General features: G+C 47.4%; 1 long non-coding RNA gene across 1 annotated transcript in view; it reads left to right on the top strand.

Annotated features, from left to right (window-relative positions):
- The first annotated feature begins 1,006 nt into the window (after positions 1-1,006).
- Positions 1,007-22,828, top strand: part of LOC139789314 (uncharacterized) — a 78,249-nt gene continuing 56,427 nt past the window's right edge. Inside the window, exon 1 of the long non-coding RNA XR_011723137.1 lies at positions 1,007-1,055. This is a non-coding gene — a long non-coding RNA (uncharacterized lncRNA). The remainder of the gene's footprint in view (positions 1,056-22,828) is intronic.

The raw sequence follows: 22,828 nt of genomic DNA, 5'->3' as shown, positions 1-22,828 counted from the left end.
AGCCCAGGTTGCTCCAAGCCCCATCCAACCTGACCTGAGACACTGCCAGGGATGGGGCAGCCACAGCTTCTCTGGGAAACCTGGCACAGGGGCTCAGCACCCTCAAATTCAAGAATTTCTTCCTCATGTCTGACAATTTTCCCCCTTTTCAGCTTAAACTGTTAGCCCTTGTACTCAGAAAGTCTTGGGGAAAAAACATTAGGGGCTGAGGAGCTATGGGGGAAATAACTCCAAATATTGAAATGGCAGGAGACAAAATTCAGAAAAATTAAGGGAGAAAAAAAAGAAAATTGTTATGACTGCATGAGAAGAGAGAGGGAAAAATAATGTTGGATTGATAAAAATGATACAGCTGCTGTACACACAGCAGAAACCTGTGCTAAGGAGAATTCAGGAGCTGGTAGATGTGGATTGCTTGCTAGAGCTGTGCCTAGAGGAGCATCTTCAGTTTTTGGCACTCCCAATCTGTTTGTTTTCTTTCTCTTGTATTCAGACTCCAAGTTGTCTGGGATGAAGATCATTTCTGGTGTATGGGGGACTTAGGCCAGTGGGGCTCTGAGCATGGACAGGTAATAACAACAAGACTGACAGCTCAGCCCTGAGGAGCCAAGTTTTGACAATCTAGAAACAGTCAAGACATTCATTCTTTCCTGCCAAAAGTTTAACTTGGGATGAATTATGGATTTAAAACATACACACAAAATACATACATAAACAGGAACTCTTCTGCTTATGGGAAGCCTACAGAAACTCCTGGCATAAGAAGAAAAGCACCAGATCCTTCTCCATACAACCTCCATGATGTGGTCAGGCTCTGCTCCCAAGGAACAAGGGATGGGAGAAGAGGAATTGAGCTGGAGGTTTAGATTGGAGCTTGGGAACAATTTCTCCTTGGAAAGGGTTGTCAGGGCCTGGCCCAGGCTGCCCAGGGCAGGGCTGGAGTCCCCATCATTCCTGGAGGGATTTCAAAGCCCTGGAGATGTGGTGCTGAGGGCCATGGGGCAGTGGTGGCCTTGGCAGTGCTGGGTTAAGGGTTGGAGTTGATGCTCTCCAAGGTTTTTTTCCAACCCCAAGGATTGTGTGACTCTCTGCAGACCCTGATGAGATCCCTCCAAGTGTAACTGTGCTCAGAGCCACTCCAGACCCAACTGCAGAGGCTGCAGAGCTCAGAGTGGCACAGCAAGCTCAGGACCCCCATGGGGACAGGTGGCATCTCCTAACCCTACACTGACCCTTTAGGGGAGGTTTAGGTTGGAGCTGGGTAACAATTTCTCCCTGGAAAGGGTTGTCAGGGCCTGGAGTCCCCATCATTCCTGGAGGGATTTCAAAGCCCTGGAGATGTGGTGCTGAGGGCCATGGGGCAGGGGTGGCCTTGGCAGTGCTGGGTTGAGGGTTGGATGTGATGATCTTTAGGGTCTTTTCCAACTGAAATGATTTGGTGATCTTAAAAAAGCCTCTTTACTATGGGCACTTGCCAATTTCTTGGCTTAACTGCAGGTAATTTGGAGCCAGGTTAAGCAGGCACTTCTGTGTTACCCTTCCTTACTGTCTCTGGTTTTTCAGAGTGTTTCAGGGCTTGCACAAATGATCAGACAGAGATAAACATACCCAGTGAGTTCCTAATTGGGAGGGAGCAGATGTGTTTATGTAACAATGAGCCTTCCCTGCTAGGATCCTATTTATCTGGCCATGGAGCTGATGTGTCTGTTGTTTCTGTCTGAGATGGAATAAAACCCCAACTTAGAATCTCCATCAAATCCTCTGAAAGCTCCTGGAAAGTTTAAAACCAAGATGAGATCTCCATGGGTGGCTCTTCATTCTACATCCAAACACAAGGATGAACTGCAGAAAGTTTGGAAGCTACTCTGGAAGCCTCCATCCAGCAAGTCACCCTTGTACCAGGGCCAAAATCTTCCCTTTGCCCAAAGCATAACCCTCAGAAAGGCATTAAGGTTGGGATCAAAGAACAGAAGAACTGGAGAATCACTGCTGGACTGATCCTACTCATCCCCAACACTGTTCCACATGCACTCCAACAGAAACAGAGAGATTATTTGTTGGTTTTAATCACTTCAAGGTCCAAAAATTGAGCTTAAAAGTGCTGTTTCTAGCTTCAGCCTCTAAAATCAAACAGAATGGGTCTATGTGCACATGAGAGGTGTCCTGCAGGAGGACACCAGGACCCAAAGGGTCACGTTTCCATCACAGCTGATGGTCATTTGACCAAGTGGAACAAGTCAAAAAGGGGGAGATGGATGTGTCTGTCCCTTCCCTGCACATTAGCATTTTCAGAAGTACCATTTGAGCCACCTCTTCCTGCCAAAACTGGATATCTAAACCAGGTCTTCAAAGCCCATGCTTCCCCCTGTGTCTGCACAGCACCAAGTGGGATAAATTTCCAATTCTGGCAGGGCCTCCAGACAAACAATGCCAAAAAATAAACATCAGAAAACTCAACATGATAAAACTAAGCATCATGGTGCTCAAGTACAGTAGGTTTCTTATTCAATACAAGAAAAAAAAAATCAAAACCTCTAGAAATATTTCCAAGTGGAAGAGCCAAGGTAGGCAGACAAAAAAACAACAACTCAATATTTGTTTCAACTTCAAAATTCAGATGTAACATGGATCTTCCCTTGCCATTTATCCAGAACAAAATGCTGACTGCAGGGGGTGAGTTCAGCTGAAGAAGGAACCTGGTAAAAGAGTTCTCCAAGTCTGTCAGCTTGGAATGACTCAGGTGGAGAGGATGCTCCATGACCTCAGGTGTCCTTCAATCAAAGCTGAGGCTTCCCAAACTTTCCCTGGAAAACCTTGCACATTCCCTTTTTTGCACTGTGGAGATCCATTGCCAGACTGCACACTGGGCTCCATGTCATGCTCCAACCATGAGGAACAAGAGATTCCCCCCCTATTTCTGCCAACTGAACAGACAAAAGGAGGAGCTCCAAATCCCTCTCAGTTCCCAAGGAGTTTCCAGTCTTCCCATGAAATCAGTTTCCTCCCCCAAGCACAGCCATGAAACAATGCATGAGTCTCCATCTTTTGCACCTGGAACCCATGAGCACACCAAGGAGGTTGTGCTTGACAAAATCTTTTCCCTTCCTACATCTCCATTCAATCTTTGGAGCTACTAATGGAGGTTAAAAAAAAAACCAATAAAAAAGGCAGTTTGGGCTCTAAGGTGTCAATATTTCAAAGGTACTGAATGTCTTCTACCTACCAGCTGCCAGAAAGAACATCACCAAGTCAGTTTTCACCTCCATGGGGATGTTCTGCACCTTCTCCATGGTGACAGCTGAGCCATCCTCCTCCCTCAGCACCTATGGAGAGGTTTGCCAAGGAGGTTATAGAATCATACTTCAAATTCTAATCATAATTCTGTTCTGATTCTACAGAATCTTAGATAAATCATATAGAATCATGGAGTTCCCACACTGTGGTCCCACCTCCAGTCTCAAAGCTGCAGTACTAATTTTACAGCATCTTTCTTTCTCTTCCCTGTGTCTCAGGTCAGGTTGGATGGGGCTTGGAGCAACCTGGCCTGGTGCGAGGTGTCCCTGCCCATGGAAAGGGGGTGGGAATGGATGAGCTTTAAGGTCCTTTCCAGCTCAAATCATGCTGTAATGCTCTGGAACTGGGAAACCCATGGCATAATGACATTTGTCTGAGTGACAAGAAGTTAAAAGGAGGATTTGACATTTTTAAAGCAGCAAAGTCTACTCAAGCTGCAGAAATCACCTCTGGCTTCAGAAGCCCCAGAGGTGCAGCCCACAGAAAATCCTGTTTTGGTCTTGTCCTTTGGGGAACTTCCCTAGAATATCTGAGCTGAGCACATCCACCTGCAGCCACCACCCAAGGGTGCTGCTGGGGAAACGTGGTGGATGCAAAGTGGAGGGGGAAAACAGGGAGGTCTCATCCCTGGGGATGTTCAACCTCATCCCTGGGGATTTTCAACCTCATCCCTGGGGATGTTCAGCCTCATCCTTGGGGATGTTCAGCCTCATCCCTGGGGATATTCAAGGTGAGGCTTGAGGAGGCTCTGAGCACCCTGATCTAGGCGAGGGTGTCCCGGATGACTTCAGGGGGTGGGACTGGGTGACCTTTGGAGGTCCCTTCCAACCCCAGTTATTCTCTAAGAGAGAAACCAGCTGCTTGCAGCACATCTTTCCTTTCCAGCTGCCCTCCCTGCTGTTAGCAGCTGCCTCCTGGCTGTTTAGAGAGGTGGAAATCCTCTGTAAAAATGTCAGAGACTTAAAAAAAAAGGTCTTTTCAGTGAGGACATCTCTCCTTTCTAACATTCTCTCCCTGATGTGGGCTGAGAAGATCAATGGAAAACAGAAGCAAGAAAATAATATTCATCATTCTTTTGCCTACTGGAGAAGTCCCAGGGGGTGAGGGACTTGGTGGGGAGTTTTGAAGATGGCGATTACAAAATAAGGGAAACTTCAGCCCCAAAATAAATCAGTCATTTTCATTACAATTACCTCAATATTCAATATGTAACTGAAACTGGCCTTAGACCTGCTCCTGGATTCACCATCCCCCTTCCTGAGAAGCTCCAGACCTCCAAATGGTCAAGCTGTTATCTGGCATTGAGTTGTTTTGTCTAAATCCCAACTCTTGGTATGGGGCAATGAAAACAACCTTTGGAGTGATTTTCAGCAGGATTTCAGGCACAAGGACAATTCTGCAGCACTAGGATGACTGAGACAGCAATGAGCTGAAGCATGAAAATAACCTCCCTGCCCCCAGAATTTGGGAGGAGTGACTTTTCCTTCTGTTTTGGTGCTGAGTGTAACACCACAAGTGGAGATAAAAAAAAAAAAATCAGTATTTGCAGTCTGGAAGGGCTTTTAGTGGAAGAAAAAAAATGAATTTTGAATAGTAGAGTAGAGCCTTTGCTGGAAAATAAACTGGGGGCTTAAAGAACTTAAGGAAGGATGAAGAAAGGGTCTTTGAGATGTGTAAGGTACCCATGTCCCCCTCTCTACCCCCAGAAGTGACACTTTACCTGTCTGTACCTTCTAGGGAGGTGATGGAGGGCATGTGGGCTCTGCAGTCAGGACTCCTCACTTGTGTTCTGGTCAATAAATGGCTCCCTCTTACCTGGGCACTGCAAAACAAGAGCCACAAAAGTTGTGTCTGCCTACTCTTAAATAAAGCAGCCAGGAAGAAAGTTCAAGCCCTGAACCAACTGTCTGCACTATGGAATTATTTGAATATTTACCAGCACCTCCTTTTTCCCCTGAGCTAATATGACCTCAAACATGGTTGGGAATCTTAAGAAGGATGGTTCGCACCAGATCCCATTCCCAAATGCAGCCTGGATAGGACTAAGGGAGGTTGAGGTCCCAGCTGGATCTTAAATATGCCCAATGTTGGGAATCCACCACATCCCTGGGGAGATTATTCCCATCACCTTTTGGGCAACCAACTTAACTGCATTAAAAAATGTATTACTGCATCCCTGTGACATCAGCAGCCTTTTATAGTCATTTTTTTTTTTGATTGTTGCACAAAATACAGCACCACTGGCATCAGCTTCAAGACAGAAATATGGAATTGTCAGGGTTGGAAGGGACCTTTAAGCTCATCCAGTTCCAACCTCCCTGCATGGACAGGGACACCTCCCACTAAACCAGGTTGGTTTGATGAGTTTTTCTAGAAATTAACCCAGCTGGGGAGAAAGGAAAATCTCAGCAGGTGAGAGAAAAAGAGACAGTTCCTGGAATTCCCTCCTTCCATGGCTTTTGTGTGTGTGTGCCCAGTTCCTGTAGTCACCAAGGTCCTTTTGAAGATGGCGATTACAAAATGTAGGATACAGGTGCCAGGAATCACCGGGTGACAAGCCAGGCTGGTGCCTAGTCTCACCTGTGCCCGGTTAGGGCTGGCCCCACTGAGCATGCCCAAGACCTGGGGCCAATAAAAGGTGAGGCCAGGTGCAACCAGGCAGCTCAGTCTAGAGCAGATGTGGTGCTAGGCTGTTCATAGTTGGTCTCTGCTACTGACTTGATCTGCCAGTAGCTCCGGTCCCGGGCTTCAGATTCGAGCTCACGCTCTTGGTGGCGTCCGTTTCTTGCAACATCTGGTAGAGAATGTGGGCATAGACCTTCGGTCTAGGCCCCCCCTCTACGAGCGACCAGGAGCGAATCCCCCTACAAAATCTTCACTCAGCGACTTGGGTAAGAAGATCTATTACCCTTTCTTTACCTACTTTTGACTAAGAAAAGAAAAAGCAAGATGGGTCTATCAGCCAGTTCCCTTACCAAGGAAAACCTGGCAGCGGCGGAAAAGCGTGAACTCTTCCCCGCCTCTGCAGCTGCGTCAGATCTCTGGCAGGAGGTCCGCAAGCTGCTGGAAAAACTCCATAACCAAGAAGTAGCCGGAGTTAAAACCGGGATAGACGATACATGGGGGGTGATAATTGACCTATTAAAGGATATAAAAGCCGTGGCAGAAGCCGCGCTCACTGAGCCGCTTCTGCAGGGGACCACAACACCCGCTATGGCCCCCTCGGCACCACCCCCCGAAAAAGAAGAGAACCCCAAACAGGCATACCTGGGGTTAAAAAGCGATAGACCGGCTATAAAGGGCATGACTGGTAAAACCCACCAGTCTGTGGCCGAGATGCTCTCTGACATCGGCCCAGACGAAGTGGACAAGCACCCCAAAAATGACGGGGTGGAGCCGGCAGCCGAAGGCCCTTCCAGCTGCTGCCAAGGCCCACCCCTGCCACTGCCCTTATTGCCGAGAAAGATCAGTACCCAGTCGGCTACATCTTCCGGAATAGAGGATAAAATATCGGCCCTACAAGACCAAGTCACTCGGGCCATGAAGTCTATGGAGCAGCGCATAGTTAACATCGAACGGCGCTCGGCTTTTGGAGAGTATAGGAACCCTCCCACCCTCTCCGACAATGAAGAGGACGACATCCCACCGCGTCCACGCCCAAGCGTCCCCACCGGACGACCAGGCCGCTGGTCCGGCATTATTCGCGATGCCATCTTGGAAGGCAAGTGGGAACCGAGCACTGTCGCATGCCCGGTTCTCCAGACCAACAATGGCCTACCTGCTTTCAAACAACACTCCTGGAAAACTTTACAGCAGGCCAGGAAAACCCTGAAGGAGCAGGGTTTGAAAACAGAAAGTGGCCAAGCTGTCCTGGACTGGCTATTCACCTCAGACATGAATTGCCTGTATGACTGTCGAAGCCTGGCTAGATACCTCCTGACCCACTCACAGCAAATCATCTGGGTGAGGGAGTGGGAACGCCTGGCCCAGGCAGAAGCAGACCGGCCCAAGGCACCCGGCGACCCTCTAGCCGGCGTCACGGCCGAAATGCTCATGGGCTCGGGACGCTACGCGGATGTCCAGCTCCAACTTCAATTCCCGCCAGCGCTCCACCATACCGCGGCGACTTTAGCTCGCCAAGCCTTCTATACTGTACCAGAGCCTAACCCGGTCCCATCCTTTACCGGGGTCAAACAAGGATCAAACGAAGCCTACCAACACTTCGTTGATCGGCTCTGGCAGTCAGTAACAGCTCAGGCAGAACTATCGCCAGAACAAAAGGAATCAATGTTTAAACTATTGGCATTTGAGAATGCCAATCCTAAAATGAAAGCATTATTTTCTACACTACCGAAAACGGCACAGGTCTCGGAGATGCTGGAAGTGGCAGCCAGAGCCACCCAACATCAACAACACCAAGGAATGGCCGGTGCCTTTGCTGCTGCCCTGGAGCCCACCCACAAGCTCCTCGCGGCGGTGGCTCAGAGGCTAAACGGGGGCGGACGAAGAAACTGACCGAATCAGCCGCCCCGCTCGAATCAACCAAGAAGATCTAACTCATCCTGCACCCGATGCAACTCCAAGGGACATAAAAGACGGAGTTGCCAGGCAATCGTGTGGTGTAACCGCTGCCAGTCAGCATCCCACAATGACGCGGCCTGCTGGTTTCAAAAAAACGGCAGGAACAGTGCGAGGGGCCCCCGCGCAGGGACACAAATGGCCGGGCCGGCGCTATATGCTAGCTTCCTGTCCCAGCAACCCGGGGAAGCATCGGGTACGATCTACAATCTGTGATAGACATCACGTTATCAACTACGGCCGTCCATGCAATCCCGACAAATATACATGGACCGATACTTCACGAAGATTCTAAGGTTGGTGCTCTGTTACTAGGTCGCTCTTCCTCAGGTCTGGCAGGACTAGTAGTGCTTCCAGGGGTCATAGATGCCGACTCCACAGGGGAAATAAGAATAATGTGCTTTACGTTAAATCCCCCCCTGGTAATTAAGGCAGGGACCCGACTAGCACAGCTAGTCCCGCTTCCAAAACTGGACCTCGGGAAGAACGCTAAAACGGTGAGGGGCAATCGGGCCTTTGGCTCATCTGGGGACACCGTAGTAACCCTGGTACAACAGATGAGATCAAGGCCGATTATAAATGTACAAATGATAATCGGCAAAGAGGTAAAAACCCTCCCTGTAATGCTGGATACAGGAGCCGACGTCACTATCATTAGCAAAAATATCTGGCCTCAAAAATGGAAGCTCATTGCAGCTTCTAACGCTGTTCAGGGGATAGGTGGCAGCTCCACCCCCCTACAGGCGCACCAACCTGTCCAAATTAAATTCCCAGAAGGGCAAGTGGTAACTGTAAGACCATATGTGTTACCCTTTCCCGGCCAGCTTGGAGGGTTGGTGGGTCGGGATGTAATGAGCCAGATAGGAGCCATCCTGACTATCCCTGAACCCACCCAACCCTCCCAAAATTTTCAATAAGGGCCGCTGTTGACGGGCCGCTGTTGACATGCCGCTGACCCCCAGACTCCGTTGGAAGTCGGACACCCCTGTCTGGGTAGAGCAGTGGCCCCTTTCGAAGGAGCGGCTAAACATAGCAAATCACCTGATAAAAGAACAGCTAGACGCCGGACACATCCAGCCGTCTGTGAGCCCGTGGAACACGCCCATCTTCGTGGTTCCAAAAAAATCGGGCAAGTGGCGATTAATACAAGATTTACGAAAAATTAATGACCAGATGTGGCCAATGGGCGCCCTCCAACCTGGGCTGCCCCTGCTTACCATGCTACCTAGAGGCTGGCATCTTCTGGTCATGGATTTAAAAGACTGCTTCTTTACTATTCCCCTAAATCGTGAGGACACTGCTCGCTTCGCATTCACGATCCCATCGGTTAACAAAAGTGAACCAGCGAAGCGATACGAGTGGGTGGTTCTGCCACAGGGAATGAAGAATTCCCCAACCATATGTCAATCATATGTGGCATGGGCGCTCGCACCGATTAGAAATACGATGCCGGATACAATAATTTATCATTATATGGACGACATCTTATTTTGTCAGCAGGCTCCGTTCCCCGAGAACATCAGCCAGGTCTTGACCGATCAGCTCAAGACCAAAGGACTAATCGTAGCTCCGGAAAAAATTCAACGGAAGTCACCTTGGAGCTACTTGGGGTGGAAGGTAACTGATGCTATGGTGAGACCTCAAAAATTAGAGGTAGTCCATTCAGTTAAAACACTGAATGACGCCCAAAAATTAGTGGGCGAACTACAATGGGTTAGACCCATTATAGGTCTCACCAATGCAGACATCCACCCCTTCTTGTCCTTATTACGGGGTACACATCCAGGAGCACTCGTGGATTGGACCGAGGACCATTCCAACGCCTTGAAACGGGTCATCCACAAGCTGACAACCGGCTATGCGGACCGGCGAGACGCCAACCACCCCATCGGAGTGTGGGTATGTAACCACCCCTCATTCCCCTTCGCTCTCCTTATGCAGGACCTCACGGCTACAAGAACATCTGGGGAATACAAACCCGACTCCCGGGCTTCAGATTCGAGCTCACGCTCTCGGTGGCGTCCGTTTCTTGCAACACAAAATAAGGGAAACTGCAGCACCAAACTCTCTCAAAAGGTCTTGAAATTGATTTCCATAAAAATTTACTACCCTCCTAGTTAATTAAACCCTTTGAACATGCGGGGGTGATAGGCAGGAGATGAAAGGGGACATCAAGAGGGACATCCCAGGAGCCCAGGTAATGCCGGCAGCGACGCGCTCCGCTCATCCTGCATCCACCCAAAGTGCTCCTCAAGGCTTCAGGAAATGCAGGCAGCCTGACAAAAAGGGAAGAGAATCATTCTTATTTTCTTTATTATGAAGGTTGTGGGTTAGTGGTGGACTTGGCAGTGTTGGGTTAATGGTTGGACTTGATGATCTTCAAGGTCTTTCCAGCCAAGGTTCTGGAATTCCATGAATTAAGTGCTTTGTCACCTAAGATCCTTTTTCCTGGGACCCCAGAGGCTTTGACTTCCCCACCTCTTTTTCCACAAAAGCAAAAAGGGGGAAAAAAGGAAAAAAGAGAAGTGAGCACTCCACATCTCCTGGGTGCTCCTATTTCACTGCATCAGGACAATGGTGGAAAGAAACAGCTGTCAGTTTGGGAATATTTTGCAGGTGGAGTCGTAAATCAACTGAAAAAAAAAACAGAACAAACCCAAACAATCTCTTGGCATCCCCTTTTCACACACACAGCCAAGATTCCTGCTTTGACTTGACCAGGAGCAAGAGAGGAGCAGAGGCTGTTTGTTCTCTGCTATCAGTTCAGAGCTCACCAGCGTACTCCATCCAGGAGGTAATCTCAAAATGCCCCACGGTTTGGAACAGTAACCAAAGGCTTCTAAATCCTCCCCAAACTGAAAAAAAACCCTTCAGCTTTTCTCTTCTGCATTTGTGTTGCATTTTTTTTACAGAGAGCCCACCCTGAGTTGGGCTTTCATGATATTGGTGCTGGGGACATGTAGAGCTGACTTTGCACATCACCCAAGTCAAGGTTGAAAGCAATCCTCAGCCCTTCCATGAAATCCACTTGATCCCCAGACTAAAATGCAAGGCTGGACAGGAAAATCCAGCCAAAAAAAAAGCAGGAAGAACTTCTGGACTGTTTAAGTGAATTACTAAGTTGGGCACGTGAGATTCCAGGGTTCTGTCATGATTCAACAGAAACTCTTCCATCATCAAAGTGTTTGGTGACTTCTTGACCAGGGTTTAGTCAGAAAGAAGTGTCCTCTGCTCCTACCCCAAGCACACAACCACTAGGATCATCTTTTGCCATGACTCCAGAGTTCAGCTGCCATAGTTACAGGCTGACCAGTTATTGATGTAACTGTGGGGTTTGGAAGAGAAAAAGATACCAAGATTGGTCCCATAATTAAGCCTGGTTCCTGCTTGTGCAGAAGATTTCTGAGCGCAGATGGGCTTGAAGCAGGAGGGAGACCTTAGAGCACCTTCCAGTGCCTGAAGGGGCTCCAGGAAAGCTGGGGAGGGACTTGGGACAAGGGCAGGGAGGGATGGGATGAGGGAACAGTTTCAAAATGGGAAGAGAAGATTGAGGTTGGACATGAGGAAGAAATTCTTGAATTTGAGGGTGCTGAGCCCCTGTGCCAGGTTTCCCAGAAAAGCTGTGGCTGCCCCATCCCTGGTAGTGTCTCAGGTCAGGTTGGATGGGGCTTGGAGCAACCTGGGCTGGTGGGAGGTGTCCCTGCCCATGGAAAGGGGTTGGGAATGGATGAGCTTTAAGATCCATTCCAACCCAAACCAGTCTGGGATTCTGTGATTCAGGGAGCTGTTTTGCCCACACTTGCAAAATCTTCATTAAACAACTTGATCCAGACTCAGTTGGTAGTTATGGAATAGAGATGACAAAGGAACTCCTGGACTCAGAGTGAAATGAAACTGACCTCTCCCCTTCCTGTCTCCCCATCACAACCCAGCAATTCATGGACTCTGATTGCTCTTAACCTATAGGTCTGGCACCACACATCACTTGCAGGATCATTCCCAAAAAATGTGGAGCCCACACCACCCTGCTCCACCTGGCCAAACACTCCCAGCCTCTAAACCACAAGAGCTAAAAACAACCCAAAAAATCATCAAGCAAGATCATCAAGCACCCCTAAGACTCACTGCCAAAACCTGACTAGGATGTCTCTGATGAGCAAGAATGTGTGGAGAAAAGAACAAGATGATTTTGGGAGCTGACAAAAAGTTTGGAATCTGAGCCAGCAAACGATCCAGGCAGCAAATGTTACCTGGGCAGAGCCTGCTGGAGGAGGAGGATCTGCAATCACCCAAATTTCTGAGGTGCAATTAAAGCAAAATTAATTAAGACATCTCCACGGACCTAAAATAAAGAAACAGAAGAGAGCTGGAGCATCTAGCCCAGGCACAGGAGCCTCCTGTGAAGGCCAGGAGGGGGTCTGAATGTCCTTGACTGTCTGGATGTTGTTTTGGTGCTGCTAAGTACACAGTGCCTTTATTCAGAGTTAAATAAAAAAGGGAAAACAAACCCAGCCCTGAGTGAGCAGAGACCTGACCTGGTAATTCCATGCATTCACAAGAAGATGTCACAGGTCCTCTCCAACATCACAACCTTAGAATTGCTTCCCTGCAGAAGTCCCCATCATTCCTGGAGGGATTTCAGAGCCCTGGAGATGTGGTGCTGAGGGCCATGGGGCAGTGGTGGCCTTGGCAGTGCTGGGTTAACTGTTGGCCTTGATGATCTTCAGGGTCTTTTCCAACCAAAACAATTCCACAATTCCATGAAACACTACTGTGGTCCACCACAGAAGAGCTAAAATAAAAAGCTCCCAGGTCACCAAGTTGGAGTCACCACACTTCAGCTTAGACTGTTAAAATCTGAGGTTCAAATCCCAGCAGGAGGTTTCTTGCAGTCAGTGGAGATCATGGGCACTTTAGAAGATGATTTATCTTGTGCTTATCCTTTTTCATAAGGAGGAATGGACACTCCGGAAGAGCCCCTCTGGCTCTGCTTCCTGGAAGAGGTCTTCCAGGACCATGTAGGGGTCATATACTCTACTTCCAGATGTCTCTCCTCCAAGAAGTCACTTTTATCTCCATTAAAGTTTGCATTTTTCATAGCCTCCTTTGTTTCTCCACTCAATGTCAGAAGAATTTAATCTTTTCAGAGCATTTCATGATATTCCTGAAATGGTTTTCAGTGCAGTTCTTGTGCTGGTCACACCACCTTGGAGCATCACCCAACCACGAGTGAAGTGGCAAACAAACTGAAGCACACAGGGAAAGGGTTTTGTGTTTGATTTGGGGCTTTTTGGGGGTTCTCAGTGTGTCTTAGAGCAGGATATATTCATGGGACTATAGCTCTGAAGCTGCAGACTAGGCAAGCTTCCAATTTTCACCAGCTTTGGTGACCACTATCAACTGTTTACAGACAGCTGTCCCTGTAATCTGCACACAGCAGCTCATACCCAAGGAGAAGCCAAAATAATGCATACGACAGGGCAGCTGGGGAGAAGAGCTGGCCAGGAACATTGTCCCTGACACTGGTAGAAATTCGTATTTATTGGTTTGTTTTGTTTTGAACAGAGGAGGAGAATCTGAAACCTGCTCTGGGAAGTTTTCTGGAGCTTTTGTTTTTCAGGCCAATTTTTGTCGCTGTTTTTTCCGTTTCCCCGAATTTGTCTTTCTGTGAAAGAAAAACCACATTTGACTTTTTCCTTCCTACCTTCCTCCCAGTTGTTGCTGTTGTCACTTGCTGGCAGTGACAAAGAGCCTTTTGCAAGGCAGCTTCTTAGAAAAACTGAACCTACCTGCAGCCCTACACAGCCCAAAAATGCCACCAACTGATGATGGAGCATCTCAGCCACTGAAATCCAGCAAATCCAGTTGCTGATGGAAAAAGGAGGCCCATGGCCACCCCTTACTGCTTCATCCAGGGAGGTTTGAGGAGGAAGGAGAGCTCAATCTTCAACTGGTTTTCATGAATCTAGGGCAGGCCAAGGGGATGAAATTGCTGAGAGATGCTTGGGGCAGGAACAGCTGTGTTAGGAGGGATGTAAACAGGGATGAGAGCTTTTTAGTGAAGAAGAAATAGTGTTTATTACTACTGAGCAGCAGAAGAGATAAATAGAAGTAGTCTCAAGTGTGTTCAGCTGCAGGGAACTGCATCAGTGGGGTCATCAAACCTTTCCAGATGAAGCATCAGCAGCTCTTCTCACCCAGTGCTGTTTGCACACCTCCATGTCCCACACGAGCAGCTTTTTGTTAGGAGCAAAAGAAAAAAATCATGTTTAAGGCCCGTAATTATTAGGACAATCAGTCAGCTCTAGGGCTCCCAACATAAGGAGGATGTGGACCTGTTGAAGCAGGTCCAGAGGAGGCCATGGAGATGCTGGGAGGGCTGGAGCAGCTCTGGAGCCAGGCTGAGAGAGTTGGGGTTCTTCAGCCTGGAGAAGAGAAGGCTGCAGGGAGACCTTAGAGCACCTTCCAGTGCCTGAAGGGGCTCCAGGAAAGCTGGGGAGGGACTTGGGACAAGGGCCTGGAGTGAGAATGTTGTAGAATGTTAGGCTTGAAAAATGTTGGAGAATATTTCTGAATGTTCTCGAAGAGATAGGAAGTGTGACCCCTTTACTGTGCCCAACCCCATGTTTGGGGGGCCAATTAGATCGGCCCGTACTCCGGTGCTACCTGCACCAGGGATTCGCTGTGCTACAGGTAAACACACCGGGTGTCCAATAAAAGGTTATGTTGGTGGCTGGGGTGTGGTCACGGAAGCACTATATAAGCGAAAGTTGCTGCGCAATAAACCAGAAGTTCGTTTATCAACCATATTGGTTGCACGCATTTTCTTTGCCGCTCCCGCATGAGAAGACAAGGGGGAATGGTTTAAACTGCAAGAAGGGAGATTTATATTGGATCTTAGAAAGAAATTCTTGAATTTGAGGGTGCTGAGCCCCTGTGCCAGGTTTCCCAGAGAAGCTGTGGCTGCCCCATCCCTGGCAGTGTCTCAGGTCAGGTCGGATGGGGCTTAGAGCAACCTGGGCTGGTGGGAGGTGTCCCTGCCCATGGAAAGGGGTTGGGAATGGATGAGCTTTAAGATCCATTCCAACCCAAACCAGTCTGGGATTCTGTGATTTGTTGGTGAAGTGTTTCTGTGACACTTATACTTTGCTCAGCAGGAACTGGGAAGGAGCCACTCTGTCTCCCCAGCACCTTCATCTCATCCACAGCCTGAGGAGAGTTTCTGCTCATTGCACACATGGTTTGTACCACTCACCTACAGGTAGAGCATTCAATTCTCTCATTCTGGAGATATCTGTAAACAAAATTCTTCCTTGCAGGATACATGTGACAGACACTCAACCCCCAGCTTCCTCAGGAAATTATCTTGTGTCTAAGAAGGGGGAAAAAAAACCACCCACCATCTTGCCACCACCATAACCCAGCCATCTGCAGAATGTCAACTGGTGTAACATGGCTCTATCAGCACTTCCAGCACTGAGTGGCTTCCCCAAGGTTTACACAATGTGAATGTCTTTGTCTTTCCTGAAAGAAACCTCATGCTATAAATTAACAAACTTTCCAGGAAACAGGACCAAAAAAATCCACTCCTCGGTAGTGATCTCCAGGGTTCAATCAGAGAACTCAGAAAAAGAAGTTTCTCTTGTTAATAAAAGGAACTAAAAAGCTGAATTTTTCTTCAAATGTTTAGGGAAGAAGGTCACCTAATGGCCCATCCTGATGTCACTGCAACCTGAGAAGGTGTTTTGAGAAGGGGTTGACAGATGATGGAGAGGAAGCAAGCAGGAGAGCAACACCCTCCCATCCCTGAGAGGCTCTGAGGACATAACCCAGGAGCAGAAACAGCACTGAAACTCCCCCTGAACCCAACAGGATTCATCCAATTCCAATCCTTTTCCATGGGCAGGGACACCTCCCACCAGCCCAGGTTGCTCCAAGCCCCATCCAACCTGACCTGAGACACTGCCAGGGATGGGGCAGCCACAGCTTCTCTGGGAAACCTTCTAAGTTTAGGAAATTACCCCAAATTTTACGAAAGCTCAGCCATCTATCACACAATCACAAAGAGTTGGAAACATCCACCCTATTTTACAGGGCTGTATCAATACTTGGGATTGATTTCTCCCTGCAGATCCACCTTTGGGAAAAGCAACCCAAGAGATGCCCAGTGCATGCATTTTTTTTCCCCCCTGTTAATATTTTCCCACACACTCATGGGGAAAGCACCATCATTCTCTAAGACTCATCAGCACTACAGGATTTCTTAATATTTGGGGTATTTCTAAAGCTCTTTTGCTTCCTGCTTTGTCTACTCCAGTTCTCAGAGTTCCATGCAATGTTCTACATCAGCCACGGGCTCCAGTTGCCTTGGGAGAGCAACAACAAAAGTCCCAAAGTAGCCAAATTTCACCTGATGAGCCTCAGGTGGCTTCTCCTTGCCCATGCAGAGCTGTTTCCTTTTTCCTGGGTTACAAAACCATCCAGCAGAACCCCCAGGTGTCTGTGCTCCCCACATGGTAGCACCAAACCTGTTCAAGTGAGTCTGGAGCTTTGACTCAGCTTCTAAAAAAACCCCAGAACATCCTCACCATGCAATAATAATAAATAAATAAATAAGGCAACTAATGAAAACAGGAAACCACAAGTGGTTTCACCCATAGTAAGTTCAGGTTCCAAAAAAACAACCAACCAAACCCCCAAAACACACTGAGCTGTCTTTTTGGAGAGCTGTCCTGACACCTTCCTGGCTGTTTTCTGTCTCCCACCAGGCCCAAAAGATGACCCTACATCTCACAGCATCACCACATCAGCACCCAGGCAGGAATTTTGCTCAGGGTAAAGAATTCCTTTTCTTTTTCTGATGTTGGCAACCCTACCCCACAGCCTCCTTCCAAGCAGTCTTCCTCAACAACAGGAGAGGAAAAACTTCCCAGGACCTTTTATCCTAAAATAATTTGGACTAATGAACACAGGAGGGGTGCTGGGGTCTCTCTGGTGGCCTTAAAAAGACAACACCTACCCACAAGTGAGGAGAATGTCCTGTTCCCAAGCCACTCCTGCTGCTCCATTTCCATCCCTCCTTTCTTCTCCTTGGCTCCTGGTCTACCAGCCACATTCTTGTGAAGGAAGATGGACAGGGAAAATATCCTTGTTTGAGAAATTTGGGATTTTAGCCCAACAAACAAGTTCACCTCTCCTCCCCCAGCCCAAGAAGTCTCTCAAGATGGACATTGTGAATGCCAAAAGGAAACAAGAGTAGTGAAGGAATTGTGGCAGAACACACCTCTAAGAGAGAAATCACAGGGTTTTGGTCTGTCCTCCTTCTTTTCCCACATCTCATTCATCCCACAACCTTCTCTCTCCATGAAAACCCTTACCTGATCAGGCAAAGGTGCTGGAAGGCACCTGAGCCATCTCCAGCTCCCCACCCAGCAACCATTTCACCAAACACCACTGCCCAGCTTCAACTCAGGGCTCTGATGAGGCACAAGTGGAATAAAATACAATTCAAAAAAGGCACCAGGGAGAAATTGTTCCCAAACTCCAATCTAAACCTCCCCTGGCACAACTTGAGGCCGTTCCTCTTGTCCCATCCCTTGTTCCTTGGGAGCTCACTCCCCACCAGAGAAGAGATCAGAGGTGATTTGCTTGTAAATGGAATTTGAAGCTAACAGCAACAGGCTGTGAAAGAGGAAAAACACCCCAAGGATTTCAGGGAAGGGTGGGCCTGAGCTCCCCAAACAGCCCAGGATGAAGGATTTGATGGCAGAGCCCTGCACGCCCAAGGTTCTGTCATGTGCAGCTCTTCTGGGACCCTGAGGGAGGAAATGATCTCATCTTTTCAGCTCCCCAAAATCCCAGCTCTGTAAAACTTCTGGAATTTGTTGTCTTCATTCTCTATCCCAGCAAGAAGAGGATTCTGATTTTTTTAATGTAAACCGGATTGGATTTCTCCAACTTATTTAATTCTACTATTTATTCAATTTTACTATTTTTTTAATATAAAACAGATGGGATTTCTCCATCTAAATAATTTTACTATTTACTCTAAACTGAGCTTCAAATGGAGATTAATTTCCATGGCACATGCTCATCATTTTAAGATCTAATTGCAAAACTGAAGATGCAGATCATATTTCAACTGATAGGAATATAATTTTAAGGGACAAAGGGAAACTTTGAGAAAGGAACCACAGACTTGAAGATTCTGAGTGTTGATGCTGTATTACTGAAATTTTTTCCCCCAAAATTTATTTCAAATTAAAGCAAGCCCTTTATTTCTCCATGGAGATATTTTATATCCCACACATGGCCAGATGCTGTATTCTCTGAGAATTGCAACACAGACATCAAAAAGTTATTCTAATAGAATAGCTAAACCAAAAAAAAAACCAAAACAACCAACCAACAGACTAAGCCAGGAGATGAATAATTCATGAAAAATTATATCTCAAGTATTCTGCTTTCTAACTTCATTACAGTCCCAACAGTTCTATTAAGCCTTCAGCCAGGAAATACATTGAATAGAACAATGTCCCCAAGAAAGACAATCCTCTAGTTCAGTGGTCAACTTCAAACACTCCAAAAATCCCTAAAAACTGGAAAACTACAGCAGTAGCTCATAATCCCTCAGAAAGAGAAGAAAGGCAAAAGAATCTGACCACTTGAGTGAGGAGTGCTGCATCTTAAGCTCCAAAATTCAACAGAAAGCTGTGAGGAAGGATGCAGAAGACTCCACCAGAGCTAGAAGAGCAAACCCCCAGGTGGTTGCTTGCACATCCTCCTCCCTGCCCCTCCAAAACAGCCACCTCAGCAGCCATGGCAACCACTTGGGAAGAAAACAAAAAGAAATAAAGCACTTATCACTGATGGGATAATTAGCAGCAGGGCTGATTGCTCTCACTCTGAGCAGCAAGAGCACATCTTGCTTGGGGCCAAAGCCTCCTGAGAAACCATCTGGGCTGAAACCAATGTGAAGTTAGAATCACAGGATAGAATTATGGAATTGTTTTGGTGGGAAAAGACTTTGAAAATCATCCAGCCCAACCCTTAACCCAGCACTGCCAAGGCCACCACTGCCCTATGGCCCTCAGCACCACATCTCCATATTTAACCTCAGATGAGATTTTGTCCTCCAAAAGACTGGAGGAAAATGCAAAGAGGAGGGGGAGATGAACAAACACCAGCTCAGCTTCTGCTGGGGTGGTCCCATGATCAGCTGAGAGATGGAGAAGGTGATAGTGTGGAGAACGGCTGAGCTGTCTCCCCAGGTGATTTTATAGAATTATTTTAGGTGGAAAGGTTTGAATGTCATCAACTCCAACCCTTAACCCAGCCCTGCCAAGGCCACCCCTGCCCCATGGCCCTCAGCACCACATCTCCAGGGCTTGGAAATCCCTCCAGGAATGATGGGGACTCCAGCCCTGCCCTGGGCAGCCTGGGCCAGGCCCTGACAACCCTTTCCAGGGAGAAATTCTTCCCAAGCTCCAATCTAAACCTCCAGCTCAATTCCTCTTCTCCCATCCCTTGTTCCTTGGGAGCAGAGCCCGACCCCCCCTGGCTCCAACCTCCTCTCAGGGGGTTGCAGAGAGCCAGAAGGTCTCCCCTCAGCCTCCTTTGCTCTAGGATCAACATTCCCAATTTCCCAGCTCCCTTGCCCTTCTTAAGTGGTTGAATTTTTGCAGTGGTTGTATTCCAGGGTTATCTTTGCCTCCCATTTGGTCCAACCCTTGTAATATTATTATTTATGTGATGACAAAGACACCTGCAGAATGACTGCATGGAAGGGAGAGGGGAGTGACTTTTTAATGAGATAAAACTGACTCCTGGCTGGGAAGCTTTGGATGGAGGAACCAGCAGTGATTTCCAGGCTGCTGAGACTGTCCAGATGGGTGGTGGTTAAGAGAGTTCCCCTAAGTGGTGTTCCTCCTGCCTGAGGTAATTACCCAGGTAATTAACTGCTCCGGGTTCTTCCAGGCTTCCTCATTGCAGAAATTGAATGATGAGGAAATTTAGCTTCTAGGTGCAAGTGAAAACCCTGACTGATTCCTCCAAATTAATTGCTAACTGAAGTAATCCACCTGGAACAGTTCCTGGGGATTTTCATAAAAATAAAGAAAAAAATTTCCATTAAAAAACCAAACAAACATTGAAAATAGGGTAGGATGGAGTTCTGAGTCCAAAACCAAACCAGGTGGTACACAAAGCCATGTTTCAGCCCAAAGTCTCAGGATGATGGAAAGGAATAAAGGGGTCACCTTCTGTCCTGCCTGTTTAATTTTTTCCCTCATGCAACGTGGTGTGATGGTCACTGCTTTCCCAGCAACAAATCTCAGAGGGGTTTGATCTCCAGTGCAGCTCTGAAGAACACTTGGAGGTTGAGAACATTTCCTAGTATCAAAGTATGTTCTTCCTCCCACCTGTTTTTTAAGCACAAATCTGGCTACACACTGAGCTCACTTGAAATTAATTCAAAGATGAATAATTTCTGGGCTGGAAAAGCAGAGAGGTTTTGATGCTTGCACAAAGGAGGTGAAACAGGATGACACAAATTTTGGAAATATGCTGCATTTTCACAACATGGGAGCATTGCTCACATCTGAGAGTCATGAACTAAACCCACTTTTGTTTCAGACCTGAAAAAAAAAAAAAAAGTGAAGAAGAGTTGGTGGTAATCCCAGGGGAAGAAACCACAGCTCTATTTCCAAGTTTTTTTGGTTTTTAAGCCCTAAATCACTTCTCCTGCACAGGCCTGTAAGGAGTGAGCTAACACACAGCTCTGGACCTGACATCTTGCTCCTGGCCTTAGGAATGAACATCAGCTGAGTACATAAGGATGAACACAGGTCAAAGGATGCTGTTTTTTAAAGTAATTGGAGCTTTTGGAGAACTTATCAAAACCCCCATCCCTCCCTGGTAGGAAAACTCCTCCACCATGCTGCAGCTTTGGTGAGCAACGCCCATAATTCTTCCTGGGCTGAGCAGATCAAGTGTCCTGGGTTTTTTTTGGTTTTTTTTTTTAGTGAATAAGAGCCAGCAGAACCAAAGGTGTCAGTGTGAGCAGCACCAAGATGAAGCTCAAGATGAGAGCCACCTGCACTGAGGTGACTGTAAAACATCTGAGAGTCAGTGAGATGGGACTGCTGCAGGTGAGGAAGGTTGAAGAGCATTTTGCTCCCCCTATAAAGCACCCACAAATCATCTTACAGCTACTTGACCACATGGATTTGATCCCTACCAGCTGCTGGGAATTCAGACCAACCATGGATGGAGACACCAGGGCCTATTTATACCTGGTCAATGATAACCAGGACATGAATCTCACCCACTGTATCCTTCTCAATAAATTCCCAGAATGGAACTCTTCCCCAGGATGATGGATCAGGCCCATAACAGAACATCCTGACTTTTCAACCTTCCCCAAACTTCTCTAATCTTATCCTCAGCCATCTTCTGTTTCCTGTTGGTACCCTCTCCTCTTTCAGTTGATGGTGAAGAGCAGACTTCAGGTAGGAGCCTGTAAAAATCCTATTATTTTTCCCTAATAAACCAACAGGGAACAGGCAGCTGTTTAAGGTTCTCAACACAGACAGCATGGGAGGTCTGGCCCACAAGACACCCTTTGCAAGAAGAGCTGAGGTGACAGAAAGGGGACTTTCTCCAAGGGACCATTCAAGCTGGAAAGAGCCCAGAAATATGTAACACATATCAGCACTTGCCCATTCCTAGGATATTTCTTAGAAAAATCTACTCAAGCATCATCCTCCACTTGAAGCATGTGTAAAATCATTCTTCAAAGCCTGTGCTGAAGCCCTTGGCAAGCATTTGCTCCCCCCCAAGGACATCTCAGATGCATCTGCTCTCCATCCCAGTGCCAAGAACGGAGGTGAGAGGTAGGAGAGAAATCCTCACACCCATTTGGGGCACGTTAGCTGAGGTCACCTGAGATGCACAGGGCAATTTTAGGTCATTTTTCCTCTCTTGCACAAATCCAGGTTAATCCTCACATGCAAAGGTGATGACCACATTTCAGAGAAGAGGGGTGTCCATCCTGCACACTTTTCTTCTCTGAACTTGGAAGTTTGCAACGAAAGAAGGAAATAAACCCCCACAATAACCATTTTGAAGCCCTGAGGTCTGCTCTGTGGCTTTTATTTCTGCAGTATTGGACTCTGGTGATGAGGAATGAGAAACCACAAGGCAGAGATGGGTCACCATGTCCTCACACAGCCTGAGACATGTAGCCCTGCCTGCCCTTCACCTCAGAAAGAATGAGGAGTTCCTCCTTCATCCCATAATCCTTCCTTTTCACCCTGTAACCATTCTGAGTCAGCAGGATTTATCTGTTAAGGATAGATGCTTGGCTTTGGAGTAGATAAAGGATGTTCCTAGGTCAGGCAGAAAGGGTTTTGGCAATATTAACCATCTCTCCTCTCATCCCCATGCCCCGGAAGAGGGATGGAGCAAGTTCATACCCTGCACAAAGATGCTCCAGATGCCATCTCCTTCCCCATACAGGCCAAGGTCCATAGCATGACCTTGCTGCACTAATCCAAGGGCATCTTCCAGCCCCTTCCCACAACTCCTGTGTCCCATCACTATGGTTTTGGCTGCTGGAGAAGTTTTCTTCCAAAAGGAAGAAAATTATGAACACTGTCAGTTGGGGTGTGCTAAGGCTGGCAAAAATATTCACCTGGGGGCCTTGGCCAAACCCTTTCACCATGGTCACACCCTTCCTCCCCCCCAAAAAAACCCTTATGTGGTTATATAAGGGTTATATTTATTATAAGGTTATATTTATTCCTCATTATAAATAAATATTTCAAGTTGGTGCTGGAGTTTGCTTTGGAGGTGGGGACGTGTCAGGAATGAGAGATGAGAATCAGTGCTGCCATTTGTTGAAAAGCAGCAGCCCCAGAGCTGGGGGTGGGAAATGAAACCTGTCAGTTTCAATCAC

This window comes from Heliangelus exortis, chromosome W (assembly GCF_036169615.1).
Source record: "Heliangelus exortis chromosome W, bHelExo1.hap1, whole genome shotgun sequence".
Classification (NCBI taxonomy): Eukaryota; Metazoa; Chordata; class Aves; order Apodiformes; family Trochilidae; genus Heliangelus; species Heliangelus exortis.
This window is presented reverse-complemented; position numbering and strand designations above follow the sequence as displayed.